Source organism: Atractosteus spatula, chromosome 9, assembly GCF_055471065.1.
Source record: "Atractosteus spatula isolate fAtrSpa1 chromosome 9, fAtrSpa1.hap1, whole genome shotgun sequence".
NCBI classification, from domain to species: domain Eukaryota; kingdom Metazoa; phylum Chordata; class Actinopteri; order Semionotiformes; family Lepisosteidae; genus Atractosteus; species Atractosteus spatula.
In genome coordinates, this window is record NC_142714.1 from 27,249,919 (window position 1) to 27,265,738 (window position 15,820).

Consider the following 15,820-nt stretch of genomic DNA (forward strand, 5'->3'; position numbering starts at 1 on the left):
ATTATTATTTGTGAACAGTCAGTAAAGTCTCACCAGACACAAATGTAGGAGTTATCAAAATGTGCAGAAGCATCATTTAGTTGACAGCATCACATGGTTGACATCAAGTTCTGTGATTATAGAATGGATTTATCATATGAATCTGTTACAATCACAGCCAAAAACAGACAAAGCAGTCAGCTTCTCAACAGTTGCATGTTAATGTGCAGTCCTGGAGGAGACTATTCAAATACTGTAGCTTCTGAGCTCTTGGTACAACAAAAGAGTTCTTGATTTCATATGCAGGAATGCTAGTTTCAGGACAAGGCATTTTGTCCTGGACCTTTTATATTGTCTCTTTTCAGAGTCATGGTGTCTGGAACCTTGTCCCATCTTTAAATTTTTAGGACCTGTTTAAGGCAACAAAGTCAAGCATATTGATTTGTGAGATGTGATTGTAAGTGGTTCAGTTTTCAAATACATGCAATAAATATATAATGATTGTTGCCTTCTACTAGCTTAATACCTAGTCCTACAGCATCAATGTGAGCACTTTAAAAAAAACGGCTGACTTTGAAGAGTTTAATTCACATATATCACAATGCTCATCAAAGTAATGAGAGGCTAATAACATAAACCTCAATCTATCCATGCACAAGAATGTTTTGTAAATTTAATATAAATGAAATATTTTAGATTGGCATTAACATGATAGGATGCATAATAACATGAGAGAGAGACTGCAAACACATACCTTTCAGCCCATCTTGCTTATTTTATTGCTAGTAGATTCTCATCCAGCCATTTCCTGAGAGAAGCTAGGGTGGTAGTTTCCACATCATGGCTGCATGTCTTGTTTAACACTTCTTCAACACGTGGCATAAAGAAATGCCTCATTAATTGGTTTTAACTCCACTTTTCCTTAGTTTTCTTTTTCATGTTTCATTCTTCATTTTCAAGAATTCTATTGGGTTGATTTTGATCATTTTAACTCTGAGGGCTTTGATTACTTTGGAGTCAAGTATTTTTTACACAAGACTAAAAAGATTATTTTGTGGCCTCTATTTAGATTGTGTAACACATCCCTTCAAGCCTAGTAGTGTATCTGATTATTATATTCTGGACAAACTAGCAATTCATTTTTTGTAGAGTGGTGATCAAAATCACACACTATTCTAAATCAAATACACCAAAAAATTCAATTACACTTTTTTAATAACTATGATCTAAAATTGTTGTATGCTTTAATACTAAATAAAAAGAATACAAAAAAGCAGAACACATACTCTTCAAACAAACATATGTAAAAAGTAACTATATAATGATTTCTTTGCTCTTTTTCAAGATGTACATTTAGGAGGGATTTGGTTCATTTAATGCTGAAGTAACACCCCAAAATAATTTAAATGTAACATTTTTTGTACATTGCTGTTCGTGTTTGTCTCAAATGTGCAAATTATCTGATTTGCCTAACTGTAACTCATTTTGCTCAGTTGATGTGGTCTTTAGAGGCTCCTGCATAAAACCCCATTAAAAATTGCAAATATCAGATTTCTACAACTATAAAAAATATAAATAATAGTTGCTCTGTTTCAAGACTCCCTACTTCAGAAATTGCAACTCCTCAGAATAGCATGATTATAGCCATATCAGTTGAGTTAGCATTGAATGGTTCAGTGATTTAGAGAATTAAATTTTATTTACAGTGCACTTTTCACTGATTTCTGGAGGGGGCAAACGTATCTCAGTGCAGTGGAGTCTCATAATTAAGTGTTTGTCCGAAAAAGATTTATTGATCCCTTTATTGAGACCTTATTAGCATGCCAAAGCTTTTTGTGGCAATGAACTGTTCAGCTGCTGCTGGGTTTGTGTTATTTGGTAAAAACCAAATATGTCATTGTTTTCACAAATGCCTTAGCGTATTTCCTTGAAATGCACCACTTTAAATGAGAAAATGATTTTCCTGAATTCACAGTTAATGAGATATTGATCGGGCCATGGCGGCTTGCTATGAACTACAGAATTAAAAGGATATGAGCCTTCATTAGAATTACTAAACTCCAAAGGAGTATGTGGAAAATGTTGTGCCCATGGTGATAAACCAGATAAGTATATTTATATGGTTGAACTCTCTTGATGTTAAACTGTCCTGTACATTTCATCTGTGAAGAAGCACAAGTATTTTGGAGGAGCAGACCTTATACTGTGGAATGGGTGTTGAATAACTATTTTACAGTATGAGCCATCATTATACTGCAGCCTTTTACTAACCTGTATTAACTGCAGTTGTTTTTTAAACAATCTCAATGGGGATCACCACTTTTATAAACCCTTGTATTTTCCTTTCCAAAGAAGATCACCAAACATCCATGTACTGTATGTTTTACTCTTTCCCCTGTTTCTTTCTCATTCTATTTTGTCAGCAACAAAAAAGTCTAGATTTTTTGCTTGTAACCTTAAAGCAGAAAGAGAAGTAGTAGTCATGGTATTTTTCTGTTATGCAATGCACAGATCACCGGTGTGGTCCAGAGTTCTATGTGAATTTAACTTTACCCTCAACTCTCTTTTTTAAGGACAGCATTAGGACCACAACTCATGCACAGGTTTCCCATGATAAAAAAGAGAATTGGTAAGCAATTATTTAGACATAAGAACTTTTATACAGAGAGATTGATTTTGATGTTATTCGTGGTCATGGTCTGCTTTTAGATTTTAGAGCTCACATCCTCATTTTGAACTTTTCCTTAGCTCCTGGCAAATGAAATGGTAAACAGTGTGATACCACATGGTACCAAATATATACTTGTAAGTTAGAATATGAAAACATTGAAACATATAAGGGATGTGATGTACCTTCTCCACCTAAAGAAATTAGGTTTTCTCTGTGTGGCTCAACTGCAAAATTTTCTGCCACACAGCCCTTTTTTAAAGTTCTTTAAGAGCTTGCAGATCAACCCAGATGTACAGATGCAGCCATTCAAAACGAGTGAGGTACACCATGGTACCATGCGGTGGGCGTGTCAGTGTAACGCGTCATATGACGTCATATCGGAAAGTATCCAGAATCACCTTGTAAAACCGCCAGGAGGAGCCAATAAAGCTTAACCTCTCATGTACAGCATTTGAGCTTTTAAATTTAAACTGTGTATTACAGCATGTTAATCATCAGTCATTAAAAAGTTGGTATATTTTATGAAAGCAAGACTGCTCAGTTGGGCAAAAGTACACAACCTACCTTTATCATAAATACTTTAATTATGCAGAAATATTTTATGCATCAAAGCCTTTACCGAAGATATTACTAATAGTATTATTAATGAATGACCTTGGACAAGCTGTAAACTCAAAGTATTACGCTGGTCCACATTATTTGTAACCGTCATTTTAAATGAAAATACTTTATTTTTTCATCGACAAAAAGTAACACCACAGCATTTCGTTGATCTAACTAACAAGGATGGGACATTAGCTAGCCAATATGATAAAGGAATAACTTACTTTTTTGTTTATTTCTTTAGCACATTTATTTGAACATTTCCATCGATTGTACAAGCACTGAAAAACTGTTCAATCCCTAGTTCGTCGGGCATTTTCTTTTACTATAACAGATATAAAAACTCCCTTGCTTTTAACAGAGCGTTTCATAATTTCTAACAACGAAAAAGATTTAAACTGCGACACTTTTATCATTCAATGAGAGCTCAAAATATCATAAGGATCCTCAAGAGATCAACAAAGTCAACAGAAAAAGATATGTGTATAAGATACTGTACATGGGAATCCAAGCTTCTTTATCTACGCTAAGAAGTAGTCTTTAAAATTTCTTCATCACACAGTAAAGTCAAAGTTCGGGGATGTGCCTATATTAGAAAATATAGGACTTCTTTACATGTATGTCAGGCAATCAGACTTCAGGACCGGAATCATCCGTTTTATAATGGGTAATATAGTGTAAAATCCTGGGTTCGGTAAAATGTTTCAGGCATTCATATGAAGGACAACAGAGCTTTCACTGGCCGATTATCATTATTATCATTATTATTAATAATGATATTAATTTAAGGGTCTAAATATCTAAAAATATGTATCTGTATAACAGGTAGTATCACTGAATTCCACTTTCTTTGTAAACACGTAAAAACGCGACGCTATGTCACTGTTTAAAAAAAACGGTTTGAACACCCTATATTGTAATAAGCTGCTGAGCTAAGAATAGGAATGTTCCTGCTGTCAGAGGGGGTGGAAACTGCCTGCGATCATTTAATTGAGCCATATTACATCCAGCAGCCATATCACCCTGCAACTCAGAACTGGCAACCCACTGAAGCTAAGCAGTTGTGAGCCTGGTCAGTACCTGGATGGGAGACCTCCTGGGAAAAACTAAGGTTGCTGCTGGAAGAGGTGTTAGTGGGGCCAGCAGGGGGCGCTCACCCTGCGGTCCATGTGGGTCCTAATACCCCAGTATAGTGATTGGGACACTATACTGTAAACAGGCGCCGTCCTTCGGATGAGATGTAAAACCGAGGTCCTGACTCTCTGTGGTCATTAAAAATCCCAGGGCGTTTCTTGAAAAGAGTAGGGGTGTAACCCCGGCGTCCTGGACAAATTTCCTATTGGCCCTTACCAATCATGGCCTCCTAATAATCCCCCTCTATGAATTGGCTTCATTACTCTGTTCTCCTCCACACTAATAGCTGATGTGTGGTGAGCGTTCTGGTGCACTATGGCTGCCGTCGCATCATCCAAGTGGATGCTGCACATTGGTGGTGGAGGGGAGTCCCCATTACCTGTGAAGCGCTTTGAGTGGAGTGTCCAGAAAAGCGCTATATAAGTGTAAGCAATTATTATTATTATTATTAATTAGTATTACAATTCGCACTGATTCCCTTGAGAAGATATGAACATAAAAATATTCATGCGTGGTCAAAAAATGGCATTAAGCACTTAAAATTAATATGGTCAATAATAGTAAACTGTAACATGCTGTAACAAGATCGGCTAAACTGGGAAGAAAATGCTTTCAAAGAAAATGTTTCAGGTGTGAAGAACATAAATCCCCAATGCAATTTCAACCAAACCTGTTCCCACACACCCTGCCCCCACTGCCATTAGAATATACACAAAGCACTGAAATCTTTCGAGCTGATGATCAGGTGTTTCCGTCAACACCTTCCAGCAGCACTCCCGTGCCCAGACGAGAGAGAGACACAAGACAAGCCCGCCAGCACGAGAGAGAGCTAGAGAAACACCAAGGGGTGCAGAACCAGGGAACTATTTACATGGAAAACGGGCGATCTCCCCAGACGGTCCGCCCGTTTCACTGTTACCTGGATACCTCTTTATTTAGAACTCACTCTCCCCCCTGCCTGTCTGACGTTTTTTAATCCTTCTGTGCCCGGTTTGCAGCGGGTAAGATATTTTCCAAGAAAAAAAGAGAAATTTCACCAGAGCCTCTTCTCTTCTTGTGTCTAATTTTTAGTTAAGAAGGATTCAAGCAGGATTTTAGATGAAAGGCAGCAACCTCAATCAAGCCCAAATCATAATTGAACCCATTCAGAGCCTACATTACATTTTAGCATTTCATTCTGAGCAGAAGACCCTCACACCTGAAGAAGGCTTGCGTTTTCTCTCTTCTCTTTTAAGCATGTGTACAATGCTGTAATACAGTTTAAAATAAGTAAAAGTTTAAAAAGTATCAACTTAACTCCATTAATATAAGTATCGAGTGGTATTAAATAAATACAGCTTTTTAGTTTAGATTACACTTTTCTAAAATGTATTTAAAAAATAAAAATGATTACAATCTAATCTTTCCACCTTTGATCCCAAAATCCCAAGAAAAATAAATCTAAACCGGGAGAAAGCTATGCTGAAAGTTTATTAAGATACTTAGAAGACAAAGATAACAATTTATGTTGCATTTGTCTGATTGTGAATCAAAAAATACATTTAATTAAACACGCGTTTGCGATTTAAATCAAAATGGAGATAACAGGGACTCTCTCTCTCTTATTATCAACACTAGTTCGATTGTGGCTCTTCTCAGATACTGTAGTTCGGCATTCAGGTAGATTGCCAGGCGAAATAAAAATAAACAGGTTTCGATAATTAATAACCACTTTTTATGCGCGAAACACAGGTGATTTTTCTTCCTCCTGATCAGCTTAGAAATCTGTGTACGCTGTAAGGTTTTTACTTCTTAATTAAACATTTTAAATACGCGTTTCGAATAGAAAAAAAACATCTTCTGTTGTCTTCCTGGTATGTAGAACAGATCAGCACGTCTTTTTTTCCCAGTCAGAGGGTGTCAGATGGTGTCAGCCAATCACCATTCTGAAGCCGTACCGTAATCTCTGGTATAGGGACACCCCAGAATTCTGTCGCAAAGTTTAAATCATTTTCATTTTAGGAAATTATGAAACGCTCGGTTAAAAGCAAGGGAGATTGTCCGTTATAGTGGACATAAAAACAAGAGTTTGCTGTGGCGTTATTAGAAACTCAATTTTAACACAAATCGCCGGCATTATATCGTAGAAGACACAGACCGGCGCCAGTGGGAGCGTAGAAGAAAATGCAGACGAACTAGGGATTGGAAAGTTTCCAAGTGCTTGTACAATCGATGGAAATGTTCAAATAAATGTGCAAAAGAAATTAAAAAAAATGTATTCCTTTATCATATTGGCTAGCTAATGTCCTCTCTTTGCTAGTTACCTGTGGCTGTGTTTCTGCGTTGCATAGCAACGAGTGACTATATTCTCAGGTGGAGGAACGTAAACAGCTTAATTTTCGTGTTAAATAATTTTTTTAAATTAAAATTCATTCTATACAGCAATCGCATATTTGGGGACCGTTTCATAAAACTTTGATGCTTAAAATGTTTAGGGAGAAATGGAAGACTGGTGTGTATTTTTTCTTTAAACTACCAAGACCAGCCATATACAGTACAGTTTACATACAGTAATATGTTTATGTTCCTAAATTAATATCGTTTATGACCTTCAGATGCATTATGCTCCTCTTCTTTTTATGCTCAGCTACTAAAATTTCCCTTTAGTGGTAAAATTTCATATAAATATTCAATACTAAGCGGATTAAAATGTGCACAGTAAAGAGATTAAATGATTAAATCTTTTCACTACCGACCAATGCACCACGAGTGCCCCTGTCAGTCATTTTGGTCAGCCAATCACTTACTGCGGTAGACTGCGGTGGCTTGTGGGTAGTTGCATGCGGTACGGGTTTGTACCGTGCATTTTGAATGGCTGCATCTTTATGAAAGACCTTGACGACTGTGGCTTTCCTATTCTTTCCTTTCGCTACCTTTTTTCTTTCTTTTTCTTTTCCCTTTGTTTATCTCTTTCACATCTCTGTTTTTCTTTTTTCTACTCCTTTAATCCTGTTTTATATTATTAGATAGATACTTTATTGATCCCGTGAGGGAAATTGCAGTGCAACAGTAGCTTTACACAGACAACACAGCCACAGTGTAACAAATGATACAATAATAATAATAATAATAATAATAATAATAATACAATACATACAATACAATCAGTACAGTGAGTGGTGCACTAAAAGAGTTACTCACAGTCCAGGACACACAAAGAACAAACTAGAACAGAACAGTACGCAGAAACATTGTATCACACATATGAATATAGATATAGATGTAAATATAGATATAAATATAAATGTATTGCACGGGTCCCTGGCATATATTGCAAAAAAAAATGGTTGTAAATGGGAAAAGAAAGAGAACAGATGTAGCAGTAGATGTGTAGATGTGTTCAGTCCAGAAAAAGGTCACTGTCAATGTTACCTCTGCCCAGACGCAAGGTGGATGCGTTGTACAGTCTTATGGCAGAAGGCAAGAATGACCTCCTGTAGCGCTCCCTGTCACACTGTGGATGAATCATTCTATTGCTGAATGTGCTCTTCATTTCTACAAGCCTGTCATAGAGGGGATGGGAGATGTTGTCCATGATGGCCTCTAGTTTGGACACCATTCTCCTCTCAGCCACTACCTCCAAGGGTTCCAGGTCAGACCCAATGACATAGCTTGCTCTCCTGATGAGCTTGTTCAGCCTTTTAGAATCCACTAAAAAACATAGGGAGATGAAAGTTGAGGCACATGTACTAGGAATTTTGCCGATAGGAAAAAGTGTGAAGTTGCTAGGACATTTAGAGTCCATCTGTTCACCTTTACAAGGTTTAAACAGTGCTATTAATTTAGAAGAAATATCTGTCTGATCCAGATGACCTCATGTAACTACCTGAGAGGACCACCTCAGGAATCATTTTCGGACAGCAACTGTTTTTTGAGATATTTGGGTGTTGTGGAAGGCTTGTTGACTTTTTTTTAATTATGCAATGAGTTACCTACAGTATACCCATGGAAGGCACCCTGATATTATTAAGTTGTGACTCAGTCTCACCTAGTGGAACATTTGCAGTGTATATGTTAATGTGGACATCAACTCCTGGATGGCGGAAGTGTCTTTTTTGTAAGATAGCACAGAGCTTTGTGTAGAGGAACAATATTACTTTGGTGGCAATGGTGTAATGGTGTGGTTCATTTGAGAGCTTGTCATTCATCATAATTGTATTGTACTGATTGTATTTTGAGACCCGTGGTTCTTTAATATTAGCTTCAATGTAATATCTCTAAATATCAAAATGCTTGTGCTCATATGGGAAGGGTCACTCACAACTTCAGTTCAGCATAAGGTCACTTATCTGCTGAATTTCATAAAAGAAGGAATTTCAAGACAAATGAATACTACCTAAAGAATTCTAGATAATCAGACCACTTGTAAATTTGTAAAAAAAAATTTTGAAAAGATGCAAAGATGTAAAGAAACTATTATTTGTGAAACAATCCAAAAAACAAAAATAACAAATGGGTTGGAAGGGACTACTTCTGAAAAACACAGTTAAGGTTGACACATAACTTCTAAATAATGTGAGCAAGCTATAAAATAGGCAAATAATAGGAGCCAGTTTTGAATTAAAAGTGTAAAATTGAAATCTAGGGTTGTTAAGTTAAAATTGTACAATGCACTAGTAAGATCTCGTTTAGAATACTGTGTACAGTTTTGGTCAGTATATTGGTACAAATGGGGGATTACTAAAATGCTGGAAATCAGGATTTGACTAAGCAGTTTAGTCAGTAACTAAAATTAATGTTCATAACCCCCAACTTGTAAGTGATTTCACTAGAATATTCCTGAGTGGCTGGTATAATTAGAGGCACAGGAATTCTTTGTTATCTGGTAAGAGGAGTAATAATAATAATACTATTATTAATAATAATACAGGCACACTTGGTTAAAAAAATATTAAAAATAAATTATTAAAACACACTTGGTTAAATAAATATTACAATGACAAGACACAAACTACATTGCACACAACAAAACATACAACATAGTATTTACAAATAAGGTGCTTCAGAGGCCTAACATTCTGGTCACCCAGAAAACCCCAGACTGCTACTCTTAATGCTCTAATGAGCTGCCTCCTAACTAAATACAAAGCCACCTGCAGTTAAATCTCTCTCTCTCCCTAAACATTTTAAGCATCGAAGTCTTTAACTAAAGAGATACCGGAGTCAACAAGCATACTTTTAGAATTTGATTAAAAGGGAATATAATATGGAATCGCGTATCTAACGAAATTAATAACGATATAATTATATTCATGTACCGCAACACAAGAATAGTACACGCTGTACATTGTCTGTCGATAATGTTTCTGTAGTGCTTTTTCAGCACTCTGCATGTGACTGCGCCGGTGGCGCTGTGGGTTAGGTTCCTGACTCCCATGTCACATGGTCTGTGATCGAATCCCACTGGAACTATGAGGTTTTTTTTAACAAACATTTCTTTGAAAAAATGAAACGTTTCCCTTGGTCAGAGATTAAATAAAACCTCACTCGCACCAAACAAATTTATATTTCTAAATATCACAACATGATCGGATTTAAGTCTTTTTAATAACAATGAATAGTCACCTATGCGTTACAAAATAAACATTTATATTGATTTGAATCGCGTTTTGATTTAAATCGTAAACGCGTGTTTAAATATATGTGTTTAAAGGCAATATATAAAAGCGCTGATTCTTATGGAATGTGTTCCGCTGGGGATTCAAAAAAATTATTTTTTTTAATCGCGTATCTAAGGAAAATAGCAGTATAACTTTGTTCATGCACATCATTATACAGTATCTCATTTTGTATTTCTATAAAAAAAATCGTTTGCCCAGCCACTATTGTTGTTATTGTTTTTATCCTGTAAAGCGCTTTGAGGAGCACAGCTTGCTCACCACTTAGATTACATTTTGACACCATCCTTACACAAAGCAGAAACTGATTGTATTTTCCGATGACATACTGTACAAGTGCAAAGATTGCAGATTTTAATCGTCTTTTTTCTGAACCAGGGAAAATCTGATCATGTTTCTCTATAACAATAATAAAAAACTTTATTTTACATATCACCTTTAAAAGTGGCATCTCAAAACAATACAGTAGATGTAAACCACAGATTACAAGGTAAATACCCTTAATCATTTATTAAATTTAATCGTCTTTTTTCTGAACTGGTTTCACAGCGAAAGACACCTCTCCCCCCTCAAAAACCCAGTAAGTACAGTGCTAGTTAAGAAAGGCAAGGCTCCTCAATGAAATCGCTTTAACATGCTAATACGTTGGTGTAACAGTCCGGGCGTGGCAAGCTTCTAATTTCAACCCGACCACGGCGAAAGGAACCCTTCTTTCATTTGAAGACAATGAACATATTTTAGCCCTGAATGAATTAATAGCAAACATGGTTTACATAAAAGACATTTTTCCAAGAAAGTTTAGCCTTTGTCACTAATGAAACCACTAAAGACATAAATATAAAAATCTTAAGATTTTTAAAATACATGACTTTGCTAAAATTTATTTGAAAATAAAAACGATTACAAACGCCAGGGGAGAGAGAGAACAGGGGAGGGATGTTGGTTTTGCATAAGGGGCGGGGCTATGGAAATGAGGTCTGTTTGGGAATGTGGAGTTACATGTTCTGGCTGTTTGTGAATTATCATTGTTGAGTATGGAGTGTTGAGGTATTGATTTTGTGTAATGCTTTATGTTGAAAATTGAGGTGGATTTTGTTTATGATAAAGAGGAAAAACTGGGATGGGAGGAGGGTTTGGTTTTGCATAAGGGGCGGGATTATGATAATTGGAGGAATTTGCGAGAGTATAATGGTTTGATATATTTGATTTTGTATTGTGGTTGTTATCTATGTTTTTGGTTGGTATTATGTTTATATGGTTGTTTTTGTTGGTTGGTTGTTATTATGGTTATTAATAATACGATCTATAGTTGAAATCTGAGCCTAAATAAAAAGAAAAAGCAAGTGATTAGGTTTATGAGCAATCTAATTACTTATTCTTTTAAAACGCTATATAAAATAAAGTTTATTATTAATTTGCTGGACAGAGCGGTGAACATTATTATGCATAAGACAAAGATAACGATCCTGATCAGTTTAGAAATCTGTGTACGCTGTAAGGTTTTTACTTCTTAAACTTTTAAAATACACATTTCGAATAGAAAGAAATCCTCTTCCTGGTACAGTCACATGAAGAGAGAGGCGAAACAGCCCTACACAGTATCTTTAGATACGCGATTCCATATTATATTAGCAGAAAAGCTTAAAACTACCATTTTTCACACGCTATTTCACATGTTAGTGAAATACTTCGATGCTTAAAATGTTTAGGGAGAAATGGAATACCGGTGTGTATTTTTCCTTTAAAGTACCGATTCCTGGAATCTGACTGGCTGACACCCTTCTGAAGTGGTTCCATAAGATCTGGTATACGGAAAAGAAAGCGTTGATAAAAAAGCCTGGATTCCCATGTATGTCAGAGAGCGAGTGATCAGAAAAAGGAACAGCTGTTACACCCAGGTTTTACGCTCTCTCTCTGTTCTCTCTGAATGAATGAAAGCATTTTATTAAAAACGCGTTTGCGTTTGTCTGGGTATTTACCTTGTAATCTGTGGTTTACATCTACTGTATTGTTTTGAGATGCCACTTTTAAAGGTGATATGTAAAATAAAGTTTTTTTATTATTGTTATAGAGAAACATGATCAGATTTTCCCTGGTTCAGAAAAAAGACGATTAAAATCTGTAATCTTTCCACTTGTATGTCATCGGACATTAACGAGTACAACCCCCCTCACTGCAGGAGTGCTGGCTGTGACGAATTAAACCGGTTTCACAGGTATTTTCAAAGTAGGAAGTACAGTACTTACTAGTTAAAAAGCTAGGCTCCTCAATGAAATCGCTTTAACATGCTAATGCGTTGGTGTAACAGTCCGGGCGTGGCAAGCTTCCAATGTCAACTCGACTCGATTGGAAGACAATGAACGTATTTTAGCCCTAAATGAATTAATAGCAAACATGGTTTACATAAAAGACATTTTTCCAAGAAATTTTATAATAATATGATCTATAGTTGAAATCTGAGCCTAAATATAAAGGAAAAGCATTTTCAGAGAGCAATCACGCTGTGTTTATGTAGAAAAAGCGATTAGGTTTATGAGCAATCTAATTACCTATTCGCTTAAAACGCTATATAAAATAAAGTTTATTTAAAGGTGAATGATAAGTGTCACAGTTTAAATAATTTTCGTAGTAGGGCTTGGACAGATTCCAAGTGCATTTTTGCAATTTACGTTGCATTGTCCAATGTGCTGTTGTAATACAGTTTAGAATACAGTAAGTCTAAACTGTATCAGCTTTATTTATGGGTTGCAATTTAGAAAAAGTCAAAAACCGCACTCAAAATGCAATTTAGAGCTTTCTGGCAAGAGGAGACACCCAAATTATAATGTAACATGCCACTGTTTGTGCATGAACAAAGTTATACTGCAATTTTCCTTAGATACGCGATTAAAAAAAATAAATTTTTTGAATCCCCGGCGGAACACATTCCATAAGAATCAGCACTTTTATACAGTATATCGCCTTTAAACACATATATTTAAACACGCGTTTACGATTTAAATCAAAACGCGATTCAAATCAATATAAATGTTTATTTTGTAACGCATAGGTGACTATTCATTGTTATTAAAAAGACTTAAATTCGATCATGTTGTGATATTTAGAAATATAAATTTGTTTGGTGCGAGTGAGGTTTTATTTAATCTCTGACCAAGGGAAACGTTTCATTTTTTCAAAGAAATGTTTGTTAAAAAATAAAGTCATAGTTCCATGGGATTCAATCACAGACCGTGTGACATGGGAGTCAGGAAACTAACCCACAGTGCCACCAGCGCGGTCACATGCTGAGGGCTGAAAAAGCACTACAGAAACATTATCGACAGACAATGTACAGATTTGATAAAGCTATAAAATAATGTAATTAGGCACAGAACAAGTTTACAGCACAGTACAATAATAAATGCTGACCATGACTTTAGAAGCATAAATTACCTTACACTCAATTTAAACACAAGCTGTCTTTAGCCCTCTAAGCTGGTTCATACAGAAATGTAGAGAACCAGGCTCAGAACACACAGCTTCATTAGCGAATACATATGCAGGACAACTAGAGAAGACGTTTTACAGAGGATGGATTTTTAGAAACACCCAATCAGTGACATCACTGAAGTCAACTCCTAGGTACTGAAACTGTCGTGTGGATAGTTTCACAAGAATGGTTTAAGGTTTAAGCATCGCTTGTTCTAGATAAAACTGCAAAAAAAAAACAACAACCCATAATGTACTTCTTTGCGGCTCTGTTTGCCCAAATCATATATTCACAACGTGAAATTAGAAAATAATATTACGTAACCAAAATCCGCAATATGGAAACAGAACCTGTGTAATTGTTGACAGATGATGTACTCGTAACATTTTTACAAGACGAACTACAACATTTAAAAAATGACTTGTATGTACTTGATATCTCTAATCAATCCACTGCACTGCATTAAAACAAAACGAAAACTAGAACGCCCTGGGCATACCGTTTCGCGCTTCTTATCAGTTGCTCAAAAGTAATTTGACCGTATGAAATGCATAATATAAACCTAGAAACATATACGTGAGCAGTATTTACGTAGTATCGGTGTCAAGACATACCTCTCAAATACTGTAAATCAAATTAAAAATATCTCAAGACCGATTCTGGTCATAATGAAACCATGTTTCGTGTATGTTTTCTTTAAAGTACCGAGACCAGCCATATACTGTATGTTTATGTTCCAAAATTAATATCGTTTATGGCCTTCACACGCGTTGCAGTATGCTCCTATTCTTTTTATGCTCAGGCACTAAGATTTCCCTTCAGTGGTAAAATTCCATATAAATATTCAATACTTAAACGGGCACAGTTAAGACATTAAATATACATATACATACTGTATACAGTACAGTTTGCATACGGTAATATGTTTATGTTCCTAAATCAATCTCTTTTATGAGCATGTGAAAGGCATGGTGAATCGATTCTCAAAAATTACTGTACTTTGCATGATTGGAAAAAAATGCGTGATTGCGAAATGCTGTGGTGTTACTTTTACAAAGACGGTCAATGAAAAAAATAATGTGGACCAGGGCAATACTTTGAGTTTACAGCTTGTCCAAGGTCATTTATTATTAATACTATTAGTAATATCTTCGTTAAAGACTTTGATGGCTACAGCTCAAACATGAGAGGTTGAGCTTTATTAGCTCCACCTTGCGGAAATTCCGGATACTATTATTTTGCTAGCGGTATTTACCGGTAACTCGCGGTATTTACCGGTAACTCGTGGTAGACTGCGTACAGCGTACCGGAAAATAATGCGGTATCGCGTGCGCATTTTGAATGACTGCATCTGTACGAGTTTGAGGGTATGTCCCATGAAGACTTTCTGTTCTGTAAACCGCTACCAACAGGAACTACAGGAGAGCACATATTTCAGCTTCTGAATGAATTTATCGGAGAGAATGGCCTCAACTGGATAAAATGCGTCTGAGTTTGTACAGACGGTGCTAGAGCAATGACAAGCCGACATAACGGTGTAGTTGCACGAATTAGAGAGGTTGCTCCAGAAATTAATGTACGCATTACAACATCCACCACGAGACCTTTGCCGTCAAGAAAATGCCTGACGATTTAATATCTGTTAGGCTCTGTTTTGAATTGTATCAAGGCTCGAAAAATTAATTCACATCTGCTTTGCTCAACTAAACAGGCTCACCCCTCTCACTGAAATGGTGCTTTTTTATTAGTTGTTGTTAATGTTATTTTTTTCTGTAAAACACTTTGAGAAGCCACCTTTAAAGGCGCTATATCAAATAAAGTGTATTATTATAATATGTATTATATATTTGTGTGTGAGTGTGTGTGCACGCGCGCTCATGTTGGTCATTGAGAATTTCTGGGGTTCCTATGAGATGATGACTTGTAGGTGGTACTTGGATGCTTTGGTTGGATTAGGGGTGGTACTTGGTCCAAAAAGTTTGAGAACCACTGTACTAAGGCAAACTTTACAATTCTTTTTGCCAAAGGGACCCCCCCCAGACCTCAGCAAACATCCTCTCTGCTTTGAAACTAGAAGTGTTTACTCTTCCAAGTGTCACAAACTTTATCTAAAATATAAAAGCCACTTCTCAATCACCTAAAGCTGTACAAATATTAAAAAATAGATATTGCTGTTCTGGAATCAGTCCATAGGAGAGACACCAGATATATTATGGGAATTCAGGAAATGTCCTACATTGACAGTCTGAAGCAACTGAACCTTTTTAGTTTTGAGGAAAGGAGACAGTTAGAGGACCTGAATACAAT

At 36.1% G+C, this 15,820-nt stretch overlaps 1 protein-coding gene across 11 annotated transcripts in view; it reads left to right on the forward strand.

Annotated features, from left to right (window-relative positions):
* gphna (gephyrin a) overlaps window positions 1-15,820 on the forward strand; it is a 475,089-nt gene that overhangs the window by 283,314 nt on the left and 175,955 nt on the right. The window lies entirely within an intron of this gene.